At 48.2% G+C, this 14,362-nt stretch overlaps 1 protein-coding gene across 5 annotated transcripts in view; it reads right to left on the bottom strand.

Annotated features, from left to right (window-relative positions):
- lrp8 (low density lipoprotein receptor-related protein 8, apolipoprotein e receptor) overlaps positions 1–14,362 on the bottom strand; it is a 564,614-nt gene that overhangs the window by 506,287 nt on the left and 43,965 nt on the right. The window lies entirely within an intron of this gene.

The raw sequence follows: 14,362 nt of genomic DNA, 5'->3' as shown, positions 1-14,362 counted from the left end.
GCGCGCCTAACAAGCTGCAGAAAGCATTTTGAGCCGTCTAAAAAGGTAATTATTTACTGGAGGAGACTCACTTATAGTGATTGCAGTCCCGCCCCCTCTCCCCACTTTCTTCGATCTACTCATTCCTGTTTGTGCCATCCCACCTACTGTGTTCACAGCTGGACGCCGTTCTTTGTTCAACCGGCTGCCACGCACTCTGCGCTGGACACTGCATATATAAACTAATTATTTCATGGTGGATTAATCTTTTTTTCTGCAAATTGGCCATTGAAAATGGCTCTAATCACTTCCTGAATCACAGAGAAGGCTGCAGCCAGAGCCGTTTGCATGCGCGCACCTAACAAGCTGCAGAAAGCATTTTGAGCCATCTAAAAAAGTAATTATTTGACTTGTTTACTTTGTCATGGCTTGATAAAACAGTTGCGTGTTCTTTGCTTCTTGTCTGCAGCTGTTAAAGTATGTTTATAACCGATTTAACTTCTTGTTAGAATTGTTCAGACGAGCTGTGCTCTGATGCGATCTGCTGACGTCACTACTCGCTTTGTTTACTCCACTTGACCAGCTGCACGTCGTGTGCCTCAAACAAGAGACATGACCCTCTGCCCCGTGACCTTTTCCACTTCCTTATTTGGTCACGCCAGCTCACGTACAGTCATTCGTCAATGACGTGAGCGGATATTCTACAAAGATGGCGGCCCGCGGGTGCTTGGGAGAGCGAGAAGTTCAAATGTCCAATAAAGGTATGTACTTGTGGTAAGTAAGTAAGTCCCTTCGGCTGCTCCCTTGTTTGCACTTGGGGTCGCCACAGCAAATCCAAGGTGGATCTGCATGTTGAATTGGCACAAGTTTTAAGCCGGATGCCCTTCCTGACACAACTCCACATTACATGGCGAAAATGTGGCAGGTGTGGGATTTCAACCTGGAGCCTTCTAAACTGAAACCAAGCGCATTAACCACTTGGCCACCACTAGTGTAAAAGTGTGGAATATCAGCTCTTTGGTATGTTCTTACAGGAAAGTATTGCATTTCTCACTGTGTAATGTTCCCCTTTAAGGACGCCCGAAAAGAAACGGTTCCCGACACGCAACCCTAAGAGCAACACGCTTTTATTTATTTATTTTAATAAACTCACATTAAAGACTCACGATTATTGTAGTTAAACACCGAAATACATATTTACATACATATATAATACATATATGACGCAATGTTGCAAACATTCCACCCATTCCACCATCCGCCAACGCTTGTTTACACTGACAACGAAATCTCTGTCTCCCCAGCGAGAAATGATTACATGATAGATTTGACACCGTAAAGGCGTCAATACCTGCTTACTCCAATTAAGGGTCAAGAGGAGCTGGAGCCTATCCGAGCAGTCACATGGCATGAGGTTGAATACGCCAATGTATCGCAGGGCCACATACAGACAAAAACTTATTCACACTCACACACCTATGGACAATTTAAAGTTTCCATTTCACCTAACCTGCAAGTCTTTGGATGTGGAATGAAGCCGGAGCACCTGGAGGGAACCCACACAAACACGGAGAGAGCATGCAAAATCCACACAGAAAGGGCGAGAAGTGATCCCACAACATTCTTGCTGTGAGGCATCAGTGCTAACCGCTAAGCCACTGTGTCGCCCCATACGAAATATCTCTGAGTGAAATGTGGATTATAGGTCTCCTATAATGTGACTGTAGTTTGAAAGAAGGTGGGATGCGATACAGAAAAACATGATAGATACAGTAGCTGTTATGACCATGTTGAATCATTAGCACATGCTTCTCCAACATACCCGTTTCAAATTCAGACCACAAATGCATCACATGTGTAACAATTCTGATATACAGGGTTAGATCAGAAAGCATGCACTGGTGCTGTATGTGCTGTATGTGTATCACACTGTGTAACTACGTTGGGTCAGACACCTGCATGCTGGATCATGCACAAAGAAACAAGCCACATGGCCAGAATGTTGTGGTTGACGTTCCCTAACAATGCAAGTGATACTCCTCATCTGAGTTTCCTCAAGTCACTGTGTATCTTAAAGTCATTCTGGTGGTACCCAAGGATCCTCCAAAGAACCCCATGTAGTACTTTAGACGCTTAGTTGGTCGTCACCTTAGGTTACTCATTAGAGTCCATGTCTCACAGCCATAAAGTAAGATGGAAAGCACCAGGACAGTAAACACTTGGACCTTCTTTCTTCTGAAAAGATATTGTCAACAGCAAACACCTCTGTCAGGGTCTTCATGACAAGATCTTCCCAGGTGTTTCTTGTAGTAAAAGGCCAAAAACCCAGACAGGTGAGTATTAAAAAGTGTAGCACTGTGGTGTAGTTCAATTTTAGTCATTTTATTTGTACAGTGCCAAATCATATAAGCTGCCCCAATCACTTCATGAGAGTCAGGTCTAAGCTACTCACCTCTTGAGTAAGCATTTGGAAAATACTGGTTCGGAAAAACTCAGGACAGGAAGAAACCTCAAGCAGATCAGACTCAGTGGAGTCACCATCTGCTTTGGCCATACCACCAATAACAAATAAGTGAAGCACAACAAAGGGATGCAAAACACATAAAGACAGAAATATTGGAGCTAAGCAACCACATAAGGGTCCAGTGATGGCAACAAGCGACGACTCATAAAACAGAAATGGTACACAGCAAACTGTTAGTGTGCTTGCCTCCCACGAAGAAATTTCCCTGGTTCAAGGCCAGTCATGTCCCATCCTCCAAGGTACATGTGAATAGTTCAGATGCAAAATCCAGTAAGTTTAGTTTAGTTTTTTTTTTTTTTAACAAATTCTTTCATATTTTGCACACTGATGGTCCCCTTGACAGCCAAGTACATGTTGGCCTCAACTAAAAGTTTATGGTTTTGGAGATACTGGGTTTTGCATCTGAACTCTCATTTGGAGTCGCATCAGGAAGGGTATCCAGTGTCATCTTGTACCAAAACAATGTGGATCCATACTGACATTCTTGTGGTGACCAGGAGCAAAAAATGGGAAAAGCCAAAATAAACTGCATTTTATGTTTGATGCCAGAGAGTTGAAACTCTACGAAATTTACAACTGAGAAATTCAAACTCCTACCTAGTTCAAAAGGCAGCATAAAAACTGAAAGAAGATAAAAGACTGGAATTGCTGGAGTCACGAGATGATCTGTTCATTTGACAGATGTCTTTTTACAATACAGTATACGGAGACTTAAAGCTGCCCAAACGCGCATGGAATTAAGAATTTAAGAAGGTAACTTGAAAAGGGACAGAAGGATAATGGTGAGCAGGAAAAATAATCTGAAGAAAATGTATTCCTCTACCAGTGTGTCTGTTCTAGTTGCATCACTCTGCTCTGTTTTCTTCCACTCTCACCCGTTTGGTGGATCCACTCCATGTAGCACCATCAAATTGTGAGTTGAAAAGGTTTCAAAAGCAGCAAACATCCCCACCAGCTGAAGTACATTTTGCACATCAGCACATCCTAAGAGACTCTGGATTCAGCTCCAGCAACTACGATGCTTCAGCTTTTATATTTCACTTCAAACAACCTTCCAATAATCCCCACATCAGATGTTTTAGAGGAAGGGGAAGGACTTGTTATCAGGAGTTTTCTCCTCTTCCATCAGCGGTGAAAAGGTGGTCCATTCCATTGACTCCTCCACTGCTTGTTAGCGCTTTAATCTCCCTGTTCTCCGTAAGCCCTGTCCTGTTGACACGCTGTCGATAAACTGCGATAATCAAGCATGCTGCAGGTAAAAGTGTAGCATTAGCAATGTGTGCATCCCCAAAGAAGCTACAGTGTGCATTCATAGGATCTTGTGCAACGCTGCTCTTTTCCTGATAAGAGGTATTACTGAGAACTCACCATATCATCAAAGCACTATTCCTCCAACTCTACCCACCATCCTGTTACCAACGACGAGGGAAAATCCCCTTAAGGGAAAAGACCCGTTCCCAGGCTTAGGGGCTAGTGACGTATGCGCGTGGAGGAGATGCATCATGAAAAACACCTTTATTTAAATGGAGCGAAGGGGACAGGGACAAAGAAGGAAGAAGGACAAATCTAAGAAAGGTCACAACAAGAAAAAGTTTTAAACAGAAACATGGCTTCAAGGAGCTACTGATCTCTGGCACTCCCTCCCGTTATCTCACCGCCTCATGAGATTTCAACCTTTCAAAACAAGCAATCCTGTTTTGGGGTGAAAATGCTCAAAACTCCAAAACCACCCACTTTGTACTCTGTATTGTCTTGAATTTCTCTAAATCCCAAGTCGACTTTGATGTAGCATCTGAAACATACTGTATTATAGTCAGACACAACACAACATAAAAACAAAATCCTGGATTGAGTAGTTTTCATGGGTCCTTTTTAAAAGGCATGTACAGTCAATATTGAAAAATGACTAAACCACAGCACAGTCAGCCTCATCGTACATGCAAGTAAAGAAGGACAAAAGGATCAACTGAAAATACGATGAAAATACTGCAGAAGACCAAGCTATCTTTGGCTGATGAAGGAACAAGGGACCAGATCATCAATATTAGGAGCATCATAGAGAAATGCAAGAACATAACATAACAGGCAGACCAACAACAACCTCTGCCAGGCCAGATTTTATTATTATTTTATTTTTATAACACAAACAAAAAATAACTGGGAAAATATCCATTAATATCCATATCCATTAAGTTGGAAGTCCACTAATCATTTTAGCACATCTGCAGCACTCAGATGAGATGCAGAGTTACTATCAAGAGCTCCGCTGTTTTCCTGCTATGCTGAGTAACCCTCTGGGGTCTGAGGGCATTTCTTGGACAGTCACTCACCTGGCTAAATGTTTTTATTATTGCTGTTAACAGCTCTCCCTGCATCCCACAATCAAGTTTTATTCTCTTTTTTTTTCAGGACACCTGTGCTCCAGAATATATGTGTTTTTCTTGGTTGTTTTATAAGTGTAATAAAGGTTTACAATTAAAAATAGGCAAAGGAAAAAATAAAGCGAAAAAATAATTTCCACACACATTTATTCAAAAACACACAGCAAATGATAATAAACAACTGTTTGACACTTTATAAAGGTAATTTGCGGTCTTGTGATGAAAGTCTGTACAACAAAAAGGTTAAAACAATAAACAAATGCACATTTTGAGCAATACGAGGTCTGTTAGAAAAGTATCGGACCTTTTTATTTTTTCCAAAACCTGATGGATTTGAATCGCGTGTGATTGCATGAGCCAACCTTGAACCTCATGCGCATGCGTGATTTTTTTCACGCCTGTCGATTGCGTCATGGCTGGTAAGCAGCCTTTGTGTGGAACGTGTGCTGTGCACTCGCATTTTTTTTCATTCCAAGGAAAAGATGGAACTACTGGAGCAGCGCCGCATCAAATTTTGCCAGAAATGGGTGACAGCCAGGTGGAAACCATTCGGAAGACTCAGATGGCTTTGATGACGTTCCTATGGGCATCACACAGATTAAGGAGCGGTACAACCAGTTTAAAGATGTCCGCACAACGGTGGAGAGCGAGCCACGCTCCAGTCAGCCATGAACACTCTGAAATGACCAAATCATTTCCAAGTGAATGCTGTGGTGATGCGAGACCGCGTGTGACTGTCTGAGAAATTGCGGAAGAGGCGGACATCAGCACTTTTATGGAACATTCCACTGTGACAGAAGATTTGGCAGTGAACATCATGGCGATGGCTTTGGCACGAAGCTGCCGACGGCGGAGCAAAAGCGCCTTTGTGTTGAAGTCTCACAGGACATGCTGTGACATGCCCACCTCTTCCAGAATTTCTCAGATAGTCACACGACTGAATAGTCACCGAAAGCCGCCTGAATCATCCGAATGGTTTCCTCCTGGCTGTTGCCCAGTTTCTGGCAAAATCTGATGCGGCGCTGCTCCAGTCGTTCCATCTTTTTCCTTGGAATTAAAAAACTCAGAGCGCACTGCACACATCCCACACAAAGGCTGCTTGCCAGAATATGATGCTGGCTCGAAAGTCTGCGGAGTTAACTTTTCAGCAAAAAAAAAAAAAGGTAGGTTTCTATCTCATATCATTAAAAAATTATTTATAATTTAGTAAAGCTTGGTCTTAGCCGTCGTATACGGCATCGGCCCCAGAGGGTTAAACACCTGTTAAAAAGTTTTCTTGCAGCTGTAACTTGCTCTAAATTCATTTTCACATGAAGACATAACTTATGGAAATATGGTCTAAAATGTGATTGTGTTGTGTGCCATAGCAGACCTTTGTGTTGCACGATTGTTGAAGACTTAAGGACGATTACAGAAACACGGCCATGGACTTGTAAAACATTTAAAACTGTTTAAAAATATTTGATTCAGAAAGATTTCTGCCAGGTGTTAACTTTAATTGAGCAGATTTGAAAATGCAGAGTCTTTATCAAATGAGATAATTATTAAAGGGATCATATAGGGCAAAACAAATTTTGATCTACCTTTAAAATTTGACTTACATAACCAACTCAAAAATGTACAACCTTCCCTGAGTGGCCGCGACAGCCAGATATCAATGAAGAATTACACAGCTGTCCAACTAAAAACAAAATGGTCCAATCAAGGTGAAAAGTAAACCTGATTATTTTTCTCATCATAATGATTGCAAGAGTATGAATGCACTTGCAATTATGCAATTTGTTGGTATTTGCATCAGGTACGTCTGCCTGTTGAGTGGCATTTTATGTGCTTTTCTGAAATAATTTTTTATTTGTGCTCTGAGCAGGTGTTGGGTCACAGTAGCAGTCCATTCACACTAGTGTCAGTGTGGGAACAATTAGTGACGTGGTCAGTAGCACAGGTGTGGGTTTGGTACACAGTTAAACAGGCAAAAAAGGCAACAGTGTCTTCAGGGCAGCAGCAAAAAGGTGAATGCAAGAATATTAGCAGAGAATCAGTTCAAAGGAATCAAACATTCTGCACAGGAAGTCCAATAAACTGCAGGCAGAACGGAGAAGAAACAGCAAATGCATTAGATGTTGGCAACTACAGATCAAACTCTAGAAGTAAACGTGAGAAATCAGGTCTACAAATGAGACAATCTGGCAGTGGAGTGATGGACTGATGACAGAAATAGTGTAGAATCCAATTAACCAAGAAATGAGCTTCCATGTGAAACTAGAAACATGAGTGCCCAGGAAGCAAAGGCAACAACATGCAGTAGGAGCACAAGTGTCAAAATAAAAGCATGAGGAAAATAACAACATGGGGGAGCTATCACTAAAACATATAATGTGGAGTACAAACCACAAGATAAACACGACATAAAGCACAATCTATTAGAAACCCAGAAATCAGAAGACTAAAGCAAAAGGTGAACCATAACACACATAAATTTCCTCTAATAACATTAGCTAAACTAACTGTTGTGTGGGCCGCTGAAGAGGAGGTACTGCTGGCCCACCACATCAGAGGGCGCCCTGCCTGGAGTGCGGGCTCCAGGCACCAGAGGGCGCTGCCGCCTTATGGGAGCAGCCTGGGTGACAGCTGTCACCCATCACCGGACACAGCTGTTCCACTCAGCACAGAGGTATATCAGGAGGACGGCGTCTCCACCTCAGTGCCGAGATATCGCCTTTAGACGAAGGTAACGTTCTCTGCATTTATATTCTGACTAAATAGCTAACAGATTTGTTAAACCTTTTCAGGACAGCTGAATTGCTTAGATAAGTACTCACCTGCCTGTCATACTGTAACTGGAGGTGGAGGCGGCTTCTCCCCTCTCCGTTGCTGGGTGCTGTCGCATCCACGCCTGTGTTGTTGCTCTCTCCCGCCAGCAGTACCGGATCAGACGAGCGGAGGCAGTGGCCACCTGGGAATTCGGGACTTGGCGGTTCCAGTATTTCCAGGGTTCGGTGGCAGAGGAGATCTGGGTGGTTTCGGTTCGACTGAGACGGACGTCTCCTACCTTCGAGCCTGCCCACACGACACCAGCGGGATTCGACCCCAAATTGTGATTGTTGTATTCATTGTGCTCGTTTCACAATAGTAAACCTTGTTATTCACCTTCCTCCATTGTCCGTTCATTGCGCCCCCTGTTGTGGGTCCGTGTTCCTACACTTTCACAACAGGATATCTCGGCCAGCGTCATGGACCCCGAGGGGCGTCAACCGGCTGTTGAACGGCCAATGGAAGACCAAGGCGCGTCGGCGGCTTCGGGAGGGGTAATCGGTGAGTTGCAGCGGATCCTCACCGCTTTCACCTCTCGGATCGATTTAATGACCGAGCAGCACGTTCTCCTAAACCGCAGGGTGGAGGCTCTCGCCGCACAAGTGGAGGCGCGCCCTTTGGGCGCCGCTGCGGCTCTCCCTCCCGAGGACCCTGCGCGTGAAAGTGACGTTCCACTGGTCGTTCAACGGTCCCTTCCTCCGTCCCCAGAAGCATACATAAGCCCTCCAGAACCGTACGGAGGCTGTGTGGAGACGTGCGCGGATTTTCTGATGCAGTGTTCGCTCGTCTCGCACAGCGTCCCGTGATGTACGCGACTGATGCTAGCAAAGTAGCTTATGTAATAAACCTGCTTCGCGGGGAGGCACGCGCTTGGGCTACCGCGCTCTGGGAGCAGAACTCACGGCTCCTTCATACATACGTTGGGTTTGTACGGGAGCTCAGAACGGTGTTCGACCATCCCAACAGAGGAGAGTCCGCTTCAACCGCGCTACTGTCAATGAGACAGGGGCGTCGGAGCGCAGCTGCCTATGCAGTCACCTTCCGCATCGCGGCGGCGAGATCCGGCTGGAATAGCACTGCCCTCCGCGCCGCCTTTGTAAACGGACTGTCATTGGTCCTAAAAGAGCACCTGGTGGCGAAGGACGAACCGCGGGACTTAGACGGGCTCATCGATCTGGTCATACGACTCGACAACCGGTTAGAAGAACGCCGTCGGGAACGAGGCGAAGGGCGTGGCCAGGCACGCGTCGTCCCTCTCCCTTCCGGTGCCGATCGAGCTCCGCCTTCCCCACGCTCCACAGCCCCTGCGCTCTGTGGGGTCACAGCTCCCCTACTGACGAAGCTAGGGACACGAGTAGGGCAACATTTAGGGCACCAGATGCACAGAGGAGATGGACCCACGGAGCGTGTCTTGTTTGTGGTTCCATAGAGCACCATGTGAGAGACTGCCCCGAGCGGCCAAACGCCAAACGCCCGCCCCTAGAGACTGGGCCAGGGGTGGGCCAAGACATTCACGTGGGACACACCCACATTGCTACACGACTCCCAGTCACGATCCTGTTTGAGGATTCAACCCTGAAGGCCCCAGCACTGGTGGACACGGGCTCTGAGGGGAATCTGCTTGACAGTAGATGGGCCAGGGAGATAGGGCTCCCTCTGGTGGCTCTTACCTCGCCTGTGCAGGTTCGGGCGCTAGATGGCTCCCTACTCCCACCAATCACGCATAAGACACCTCCAGTAACTCTGGTGGTGTCAGGTAACCACCGGGAGGTGATCGAGTTCTTTGTGACTCAGGCCACCTCCCGTGTGGTTTTGGGTTTTCCCTGGATGCTGAAGCACAATCCCCGGATCGATTGGCCGTCCGGGGTAGTGGTTCAGTGGAGCGAAACCTGCCATCGGGAGTGTCTAGGTTCCTCGGTTCCTCCCGGCTCCCAAGCTAAGGAGGAGGTCAGAGTCCCGCCCAATCTGAAGGCGGTGCCGGCGGAGTACCATGACCTCGCTGACGTGTTCAGCAAGGATCTGGCTCTCACGCTTCCTCCCCACCGTCCTTATGATTGTGCCATTGACTGGTTCCAGGCTGTGAGTACCGTCCAGTAGGCTGTACAACCTCTCACGGCCGGAGCGTGAATCAATGGAGACCTACATCCGGGACTCATTAGCTGCCGGGTTGATCCGGAATTCCACCTCTCCGATGGGTGCTGGTTTCTTTTTTGTGGGTAAAAAAGACGGCGGGCTTCGTCCATGCATTGATTGCAGGGGGTTGAACGAAATCACGGTTCGCAACCGATACCCGTTGCCCTTGCTGGATTCGGTGTTCACCCCCTTGCATGGAGCCAAAATTTTCACCAAGCTGGATCTTAGGAACGCGTATCATTTGGTTCGGGTCCGGAAGGGAGACAAATGGAAGACGGCATTCAACACCCCCTTAGGTCATTTTGAGTACCTGGTCATGCCGTTCGGTCTCACTAATGCTCCCGCGACTTTCAAAGCGTTGGTAAACGATGTCTTGCGGGACTTCCTGCACCGGTTCGTCTTCGTATATCTAGACGATATACTCATCTTTTCCCCGGATCCTGAGACACATGTCCGGCATGTCCGTCAGGTCCTGCAGCGGTTGTTGGAGAACCGCCTGTTTGTGAAGGGCGAGAAGTGTGAATTCCACCGCACTTCTTTGTCCTTCCTGGGTTCATCATCTCCTCCAACTCCGTCGCCCCTGATCCGGCCAAGGTTGCGGCGGTGAGAGACTGGCCCCAACCAACAAGCCGTAGGAAGCTGCAACAGTTCCTCGGCTTTGCTAATTTCTACAGGAGGTTTATTAAGGGCTACAGTCAGGTAGTTAGCCCCCTGACAGCCCTGACCTCCCCAAAAGTCCCCTTCACCTGGTCGGATCGGTGCGAAGCCGCGTTCAAGGAGTTGAAACGGCGCTTCTCGTCTGCACCAGTTCTGGTGCAGCCCGATCCTAGCCGCCAGTTAGTGGTTGAAGTGGATGCCTCGGACTCAGGGATAGGAGCGGTGCTCTCCCAGAGCGGGAAGACCGATAAGGTCCTTCACCCGTGTGCCTATTTTTCCCGCAGGTTGACCCCCGCTGAACGGAACTATGACGTCGGCAATCGGGAACTCCTTGCTGTGAAAGAGGCCCTCGAAGAGTGGAGACATCTGTTGGAGGGAACAGCCGTGCCATTCACGGTTTTCACTGACCATCGGAACCTGGAGTACATCAGGACCGCCAAGCGGCTGAACCCCAGGCAAGCCCGCTGGTCACTGTTCTTTGGCCGTTTTGACTTCCGGATCACCTACCGTCCCGGGACCAAGAATCAAAGATCGGATGCATTGTCCCGGGTGCACGAAGACGAAGTCAAAACGGAACCGTCGGATCCCCCGGATCCCATCATCCCGGAGTCCGCTATCGTGGCCGCCCTCACCTGGGACGTAGAGAAGACCGTCCGGGAGGCCCTGACCCGTGACCCGGACCCCGGAAACGGACCAAAGGACAGACTATACGTCCCACCAGAGGCTAGGGCTGCAGTCCTGGACTTCTGTCACGGTTCTAAACTCTCCTGTCACCCTGGGGTGCGAAGGACCGTGACAGTCGTCCGGCAACGCTTCTGGTGGGCATCCCTGGAGGCCGACGTCCGGGACTACGTCCAGGCCTGTACCACCTGCGCCAGGGGCAGGCCGACCATAGAAAGACCTCAGGGCAGCTACAGCCACTGCCCGTGCCTCATCGCCCCTGGTCCCACATCGGCCTGGACTTTGTCACGGGTCTCCCGCCGTCCCAGGGACACACCGTCGTCTTCACGATAGTGGACCGTTTCTCCAAGGCGGCCCACTTCGTGGCCCTCCCGAAGCTCCCAACGGCCCAGGAGACAGCGGACCTCCTGGTCCACCACGTCGTCCGTCTGCATGGCATACCATCAGACATCGTCTCCGATCGCGGTCCCCAGTTCACCTCGCACGTCTGGAGGAGCTTCTGCCGGGAACTGGGGGCCACGGTCAGCCTCTCGTCTGGGTACCACCCCCAGACCAACGGGCAGGCAGAGCGGACGAATCAGGAACTGGAGCAGACACTTCGCTGTGTGACAGCCGCGCACCCGACGGCCTGGAGTACCCACCTGGCCTGGATCGAGTACGCCCATAACAGCCAAGTGTCATCTGCCACCGGCCTCTCCCCGTTTGAGGTGTGCTTGGGGTATCAGCCCCCCCTTGTTTCCGGTGGTTGAGGGAGAGGTCGGTGTGCCCTCGGTCCAGGCCCACCTACGGAAGTGCCGTCGGGTGTGGCGTGCCGCCCGCTCTGCCTTGTTGAAGGCCCGGACGAGGGCGAAGACACATGCAGACCGGCGGCGGGCCCCGGCCCCCAAGTATCGTCCTGGGCAGGAGGTCTGGTTGTCTACCAAGGACATTCCTCTGCAGGTAGACTCGCCGAAACTTCAGGAACGGTACATCGGACCTTACAAGATCCTCAAGGTCATCAACCCCGCCGCAGTGAGGCTCCAGCTTCCGGCCTCACTGCGGATCCATCCAGTTTTTCATGTTTCCCGGATCAAGCCCCTTCACACCTCACCCCTCTGCACCCCGGGTCCGGCGCCGCCTCCTGCCCGGATCATCGACGGGGAACCGGCTTGGACTGTACGCCGGCTCCTTGATGTCCGTCGGATGGGCCGGGGTTTTCAATACCTGGTGGACTGGGAGGGGTACGGTCCCGAGGAACGCTCCTGGGTGAAGAAGGGCTTCATCCTGGACCCGGCCTTCCTGGCCGACTTCTACCGTCGCCATCCGGACAAGCCCGGCCGTGCGCCAGGAGGCGCCCGTTGAGGGGGGGGTCCTGTTGTGTGGGCCGCTGAAGAGGAGGTACTGCTGGCCCACCACCATCAGAGGGCGCCCTGCCTGGAGTGCGGGCTCCAGGCACCAGAGGGCGCTGCCGCCTTATGGGAGCAGCCTGGGTGACAGCTGTCACCCATCACCGGACACAGCTGTTCCACTCAGCACAGAGGTATATCAGGAGGACGGCGTCTCCACCTCAGTGCCGAGATATCGCCTTTAGACGAAGGTAACGTTCTCTGCATTTATATTCTGACTAAATAGCTAACAGATTTGTTAAACCTTTTCAGGACAGCTGAATTGCTTAGATAAGTACTCACCTGCCTGTCATACTGTAACTGGAGGTGGAGGCGGCTTCTCCCCTCTCCGTTGCTGGGTGCTGTCGCATCCACGCCTGTGTTGTTGCTCTCTCCCGCCAGCAGTACAGGATCCGACAAGCGGAGGCAGTGGCCACCTGGGAATTCGGGACTTGGCGGTTCCAGTATTTCCAGGGTTCGGTGGCAGAGGAGATCTGGGTGGTTTCGGTTCGACTGAGACGGACGTCTCCTACCTTCGAGCCTGCCCACACGACACCAGCGGATTCGACCCCAAATTGTGATTGTTGTATTCATTGTGCTCGTTTCACAATAGTAAACCTTGTTATTCACCTTCCTCCATTGTCCGTTCATTGCGCCCCCTGTTGTGGGTCTGTGTTCCTACACTTTCACAACACTAACAGAAATACCCACTGGTTAGAATGCATAATGCAATATATATATATATATATATATATATATATATATATATATATATATATAAAATGCAGTGACCATATTCTATTACTTGGACAATGAACTATTTGAAAGACTCTGTAAATACTGGCCATGGGTGCTATCATATTTTGTGTTGCTCTTGAACAATACCCTGTTCAAGCAAGTTAGAGAAATGAAAAAAAGTTTCATCAAAATACATGTAAGATTAAAGCAAGTGGTAAAAATTATATTTATTGCCTTACACAAATCATCAACTTTAAAATTATGTTATGTCCTAGCACATTAGGGGCGTGGCCTTCTTGAGTGACAGTTCATGTGTTGTGATGCTGGCTGTGGAGGACTGCCCCCCCCCCCCCTTTAGCATTTTATTACATATATTTGGAATAATATGACTTGTGTGAATAAGTCTCTGAATGGATCATCAAAGACGTGTACGCCAGTATTTGCAACACATGAAATTATCACGTGATGTAATTTTGGATGCTAACTCCATTAGCATTTTTAGTGAGGAAATAAGCAGGTCATAATTGTGAATGCCCACACCACAGCAAAACAATTACGAGAACCACTGCTCAGCCTCCAAAAATATGACATAATAAACAACCAAACTGAGGTTAGCCTGTTAGCCAAGCGTGTCAGTAATTCTTATGATGGAGCCGCGGCCATGCTTCATTTGTCCTGTCCAAATCAAACACCAACGATCACCTCATTACCCATATGAGTTGACCCTACACACACACACACACACACACACACACACACACACACACACACACACACACACACACACACACACACAGAAAAACACTCGTAAGGCACTTTAGAATATTTATATAAAAGGGTTGTACTATGATAGATAGGATACAATGACTTGACCGACTTTCCAGTTTAGGCAACATTATGTAGCGGAAAACAGGACAGAACAAACAGTGCAAATGACAACAACACAGAGAAAAACAAACTGAAAACAAGAAAGCCAAGAAGAAGAAAAAGTGTGCTAAAAGCCAGATTTTAAATTTTAAAAAGCTGAGGCAATGGGAGAAAATTCAATGTAAAGTATCTGCTTCATTTTATAATTTTTGTGCAAAACTTTCAAA

The sequence above is a fragment of the Thalassophryne amazonica genome, chromosome 10 (assembly GCF_902500255.1).
Source record: "Thalassophryne amazonica chromosome 10, fThaAma1.1, whole genome shotgun sequence".
NCBI lineage: Eukaryota > Metazoa > Chordata > Actinopteri > Batrachoidiformes > Batrachoididae > Thalassophryne > Thalassophryne amazonica.
Note: the sequence above shows the minus strand (reverse complement) of the source record. Positions and strands in the feature narration are given on the sequence as shown.